Genomic DNA, 6000 nt, shown 5'->3' with positions numbered 1-6000 from the left:
CTGGTCTTTGCGGTTGAATCTGTGTTTGAAATTCACTGCTCGACTGAGGGACCTTACAGATAATTGTGTGTGTGGGGTACAGAGATGAGGTAGTCATTATAAAATCATGTTAAACACTATTATTGCACACAGAGTGAGTCCATGCAACGTATTACGTTACTTATTTAGCACATTTTTATTCCTGAACTTATTTAGGCTTGCCATAACAAAGGGGTTGAATACTTATTGACTGAACACATTTCAGATATACATTTTTAATTAATTTGTAAAAATGTCGAAAAACCTAATTCCACTTTGACATTATGGGGTATTGTGAGTAGGCCAGTGACACAAAATCCCATTTTAAATTCAGGCTATAACATTTACATTTTAGTCATTTAGCAGACGCTCTTATCCAGAGCGACTTACAGTTAGTGAGTGCATACATTATTTTTTTAAAATATTTTTTCATACTGGCCCCCTGTGGGAATCGAACCCACAACCCTGGCGTTGCAAACGCCATGCTCTACCAACTGAGCTACATCCCTGCCAGCCATTCCGTCCCCTACCCTGGACCAATTGTGCACCGCCCCATGGGTCTCCCGGTCACGGCCGGCTACGACAGAGCCTGGATTCGAACCAGGATCTCTAGTGGCACAGCTAGCACTGCAATACAGTGCCTTAGACCACTGCGCCACTCGGGAGACTTCCATAACACAACACAGCTTCCTGGGGAAGAAGTCAAGGAGTGTGCCTACTTTCTGAACCAAACAGTGACATTTAGTTCAACCCATCAGCCACTATAGAGTAGGATTGTAAACCATATCTCCCAGATTGGTTCATAATCACAGGTTGGTTTACAGTGAGGAGGTGGAATTGGTCACCTGACCTATCACGTCTGTTCTCTTCCACTATGTGACTCTGTGAGCCTTCACTGCTCATTAATCTAGCTTATCTCTCTGGTTTATTTAACACCATTGATTTTTACAAGTGTGTGTGTGTGTGTTTTAGTGTGTGTGTGTTATCCAGCAGAAGGGGGCCATTAAGGTTAATATAATTACTGATATATTAAGGACTGAGCGAATTGAACGAATAGAGAGAAAGAGAATTCAACCTTGAATTCCTTACTTTCCTACATTCCACAGACTAAGCAATAAAGCAATACATTTCTAGGATTCATTCATTAAATTAACCTATTTTTTAGCAACAAGATCAGAGCATTTAGAACAAAGCATGAGAATTCTATCTAAAATGTGACGCTACAAAATAGTAATTTGTCTGAAAAAATGCAAAGATAGTAAAAAAAAAAAAGAAATCACAAAATGAATTCCTTTGTTTGCGACTTCTTCTAGGAACAAGGGAAGATCGGTGTGACGTTTAACATCGGCACGATGGACATCAGTGTGAGAGAGAGCAGCACCCCTGTGAATGACGGGAAGTACCATGTGGTGCGCTTCACCAGGAACGGGGGCAACGCCACGCTCCAGGTGGACAACTGGTCCATCAACGAACACTTCCCAGGAGGTATGGAAGGCCTCTCTCACTACACCTGCATGGTTTAACCTGTGCTGTGACCTACCTGTTACTTTTGCGTGCGTGGTGTAGGCCTGTGTTATTTGCCTGTAACCTTTGCACGCAAGTTGTGTTTCACCTACCTTTTATCTTTACATGTATTGTTTAACTCATGCACGCAACAAGTTGTAAATGTACCCTTGCATACCCTAACCTCACTGGACACCATCTGCCTCGAAACTCCTTCCCAGAGACCACACCACACCACCCTGGCATTCAGTGCCCACACGACTACTACTCCTTCTGTTCTCTCCTCTACTCTTCCTCCCTCATCTACTTGAAGCTTTTAAGTGCTTTGTTGTCATTATACTACTAGCATATGTTTACAGTTACCACACTATAAAGCCCTTTTGGCAGCTTTGTGTTTGCAGTGCTAAGGAAAGGAAACTAGAGACAAATTGGAAATGTAAAGATCTCCAGCATCTCTTCGAGGAAAACCTTGATGAATGCAACATGTCAGAACTCTTGGTTCTTAATAATATATAGGTATTGACTAGTCAACTTCCAAGAGTTATCAGACATCTTTGATGTTTCCAGTTGGTCCCATGTTCGGCCATAATATGAAAAGACTTCTTCACTTTTATCTAAGGAAGTGTTAGACCATAAGCAGTTCTCTGGAGTGGGTTGCTGTTTTAACCCAGCCAAACACTCTGGCTGTTTAGTGAATGAATAATGATGGACATGGAAGTGGACTTCAGGCTCTCTGGGTTTGCAATTGGTCTGAATACAAATGGAGCGATCAATTCTCAGGACTGGTCGTGATGCCTCAACAGTTGGTTTATTTAGCGGTTGGAAGAGCCGGCCTTATCCCTGTCAGAGTACTTATTTACTAAGGTTGAGCTCTGATATTAAATGGTTTGACAGGTATCAGTATGACAATGACAATACTGGACTGATTCAAGAATGTTTAGCAAGACTCAGGCTAATGAACCTGCAACTACTGGTAGTAATGTAGCTCTCACTGAAGCTGCAACTACTGGTAGAAATGTATCTTACACTTTACATTACACTTGAGTCATTTAGCAGACACTCCTATCCAGAGCGACTTACAGTTAGTGCATCAATCTTTAGATAGCTAGGTGGGACAACCACATATCACAGTCATAGTATGTACATTTTTCCTCAATAAAGTGCCAGCAAGGTCTGAGCTAGTAAGGGAGAAAAAAAGTCAAGCTCACAAAATTATATATTTTTTCAGGTTGAGGAGGTGGTGCAAGGGGGGTGTGCTGTGGGATTATGTAAGATACTCTTTGAACACCAGGCGGGCTGCAGCATTCTGGATATGTTGCAGGGGTTTGATGGCACAAGCGAGGAGCCCAGCCAACAGTGAGTTGCAGTAGTCCAGATGGGAAATGACAAGCGCCTGGATTAGGACCTGCGCCGCTTCCTGAGTGAGGTAGGGTCGTATTCTACGTATGTTGTAGAGAATGAACCTGCAGGAGCGAATCACTGCTTTGATGATTGCAGAGAATATATGTTTGTAGAGAGAGAAGAGGAAAGGAAAGCCTAGAACCGAGCCCTGGGGGACACCAGTAGTGAGAGTATGTGGTGCAGACACAGATCCTCTCCACGTCACCTGGTAGGAGCGGCCTGCCAGGTACGATGCAATCCAAGAGTGTGCAGAGCCTGACATGCCCAGCTCTGAGAGGGTGGAGTGGAGGATCTGATGGTTCACGGTGTCAAAGGCAGTAGATAGATCTAGGAGGAGAGAGAGTCAGCTTTGGCAGTGCGGAGAGCCTCTGTGACACAGAAAAGAGCAGTCTCGGTTGAGTGAAACCCTCTCTTCTTCTCTCTATAAAAACATATATTCTCTGCAATCATCAAAGCAGTGATTCGCTCCTATAGGTTCATTCTCTACAACATACATAGAGTATGACCCTACCTCACACAATAAGCATCAAGAAGATAGTTCTGAGAGAGATAGCGAGAGAGTTGGTCAGAGACAGCGTGTTTTGGAAAGAAAGAATGAAGGGATATCGGTCTGTAGTTTTTGAGGAGAGGAATAGAGTGTTGGTTTCTTGAGGAGGGGAGCGACTCGGGCTATTTTGAAGTCAGAAGGGACGCATCCATTGTCAAGGATGAGTTGATGAGGGAAGTGAGGAATGGGAGAAGGTCTCCAGAGATGGTCTGGAGAAGGGAGTAGGGGAAGGGGTCGAGCGGGCAGGTTGTCGGGCGGCCGGACCTCCCTCACTAGTCGCAGAAATCCATCTGGAGAGAGAGTGGAGAAAGAGGTCAAGGCGTAGGGTAGTTTTGTGTGAGTTGGACCAGTGGACTCAATAGGCTGAGTGAATGAGGAGCAGATGTCGTCAACCTCCTTTTCAAAGTGGTTGACAAAGTTGTCCGCAGAGAGGGAGGAGGGAGCGGAAGGGGGTGGAGATTTAAGGAGGAGAAGGTGGAAAATAGTTTCCTTGGGTTAGAGGCAGAAGCTTGACATTTAGTGTGATATAAAGAAAGTGGCTTTAGCAGTGGATACAGGGGAAGAGAATCCCTGTTCTGTAATCTCACAATGAGTCACTCAGCCACGGAAAAGGAGGGGAGGGACGTGCTGGCCGGGAGGAAAGAGGACAGTGAGAGTCATAGGATGTGGAAAGGGAGGAGAGAAGGGTCGATGAGGTAGAATCAGGAGACAGGAGGGAGAAGGATTTAGCAGAAGGGAGAGATGATGGGATAGAAGTGGAGAGAGTAGTGGGAGATAGAGAGCGAAGATTGTGACGGCGCATGACCATCTGGGTAGGTGCTGAGTGGCTAGGGTTGGAGAAAAGGGACACAGAAAAGGAAAGAAAATAGACCTGGAGGGAGGTTGCAGTGAGATTAATAGGCGAACAGCCTCTAGTAAAGATGAGGTCACGCGTATTGCCTGTCTTGTGAGTGGGAGGGGACTGGGAAAGGGTGCGGTCAAAAGAGGCAAGGAGGGGAATTAATCGAAGGCAGACGTCGGGCAGTTGAAGTCGCCAAGTTTGAAGAGCGGTGAGCCATCGTCAAGAAATGTGCTTATTAAGGTGTCAAGCTCATTGAAGAACTCTCTAAGGACTCCTGATGGGCGATAGATCAAAACAATGTTAAGCTTGAGTGGACAAGTGACAGTGACAGCATGGAATTAAAATGAGGAGATGGACAGGTGAGAGAGGGAGAAATAGAAAATCTCCACTTATGAGAAATGAGTAGCAGTGTGCCACCTCCGTGACGGCCAGATGCTCTCGGAGTATGAGAAAAAACGTAGTCAGATGAAGAGAGAGCAGCTGGAGTAGCAGTGTTGTCTGAGGTGATCCATGACTCCATCAGAGCCAAAAAGTCAAGAGACTGAAGGGCAGCATAAGCTGAGTTGAACTCGCCGTTCTTGACCGCAGATAGGCAGTTCCAAATGCTGCCAGAGAACAGAAATTCCACAAGAGTTGTGCGCGCAGGGTACACTAAATTAGAAGGGTTGCAGGCAAGGGGTGTGGAGCATCTGTAAAGCTTACAGGGAGGGGAGCGAACCAGTATAGAAAACACAAAGTTGCCAAAGATACAAAAGGGCTAAATGAGATAATCTGAAAATAACTAGGTAAGATACTAAAGTGAGAGAATGGTCTGGAGCCTTCCTCTCCTTCCTTCCTTGAACAACTTCGCAGAACAACTCGGCAGAACCTTCTTTGTTTCGCCGACGATCTTAGTTTTGTGATGTGACCTCCGCTTACAGCTGCCGCTGAGAAAACAGGGGAGACTGAAGTACTGATACTTATTGCTAATTGCCTTGCAAAGGTGAAGAGCACACCTCCCGGTACTAATTGCTGATTGCCTAGCAAAGGAGAAACCACTCCCCCTCCAATACAGCCACTGATTACCAAAACAACTACTGTCACAAATTGCCCTGCCCCTTAATCCTGGTTGATGTGTCAACAATCATCTGTAAATGAATAGTAGTCAGCAGTTCACACACCAAGTAGGCTGCTGGGAAGACAGGCAGCACTTAAAGTAGATGGCCCTAGCTAGCAAAATGACAGTACTAGACAACAACAGATAAAGACAAAAATTATACTCCTGGAGATACAGCTCTCACTGCCAACACTGTAAAATGCTGTACAGTACATTATACCATGAGCATTCCCCTTGAAAACATCCCCCGTTGGCATGTGATGTCTCGTTGTCTTCCTGTGTTGAGTACAGTAACAGTACAGTACATCTCCCATAAGAGCTGAATCTTCCCTCTAACCTGCCACACACACTGAGCAGAGCAGCATTGCCTCAGCATCTCCTAGGCCTGCCAGTATCACTCACATTAATGCTTCAGACTGTTCCACGCTGCGCCACTCGGCCTCATTACTTCAACACAGACATGGACTCTGATGGGAATAGGAGCCAGGAGAGAAATCACTTCCCTTGCATTCTCTCTTCGTTTGTCCTTTACATTTACATTTACATTTTAGTCATTTAGCAGACGCTCTTATCCAGAGCGACTTACAGGAGCAA

General features: G+C 45.2%; 1 long non-coding RNA gene across 1 annotated transcript in view; it reads left to right on the top strand.

Annotated features, from left to right (window-relative positions):
• The first annotated feature begins 1400 nt into the window (after positions 1 to 1400).
• Positions 1401 to 6000, top strand: part of LOC311146006 — a 28616-nt gene continuing 24016 nt past the window's right edge. The window contains exon 1 of the long non-coding RNA XR_014614649.1: positions 1401 to 1503. This is a non-coding gene — a long non-coding RNA (uncharacterized lncRNA). The remainder of the gene's footprint in view (positions 1504 to 6000) is intronic.

Source organism: Coregonus lavaretus (genome assembly GCF_964263955.1).
Source record: "Coregonus lavaretus genome assembly, chromosome: 18".
NCBI lineage: Eukaryota > Metazoa > Chordata > Actinopteri > Salmoniformes > Salmonidae > Coregonus > Coregonus lavaretus.
The sequence above is the reverse complement of the archived record's forward strand: the minus strand, read 5'-3'. Positions and strand labels throughout refer to the sequence as shown.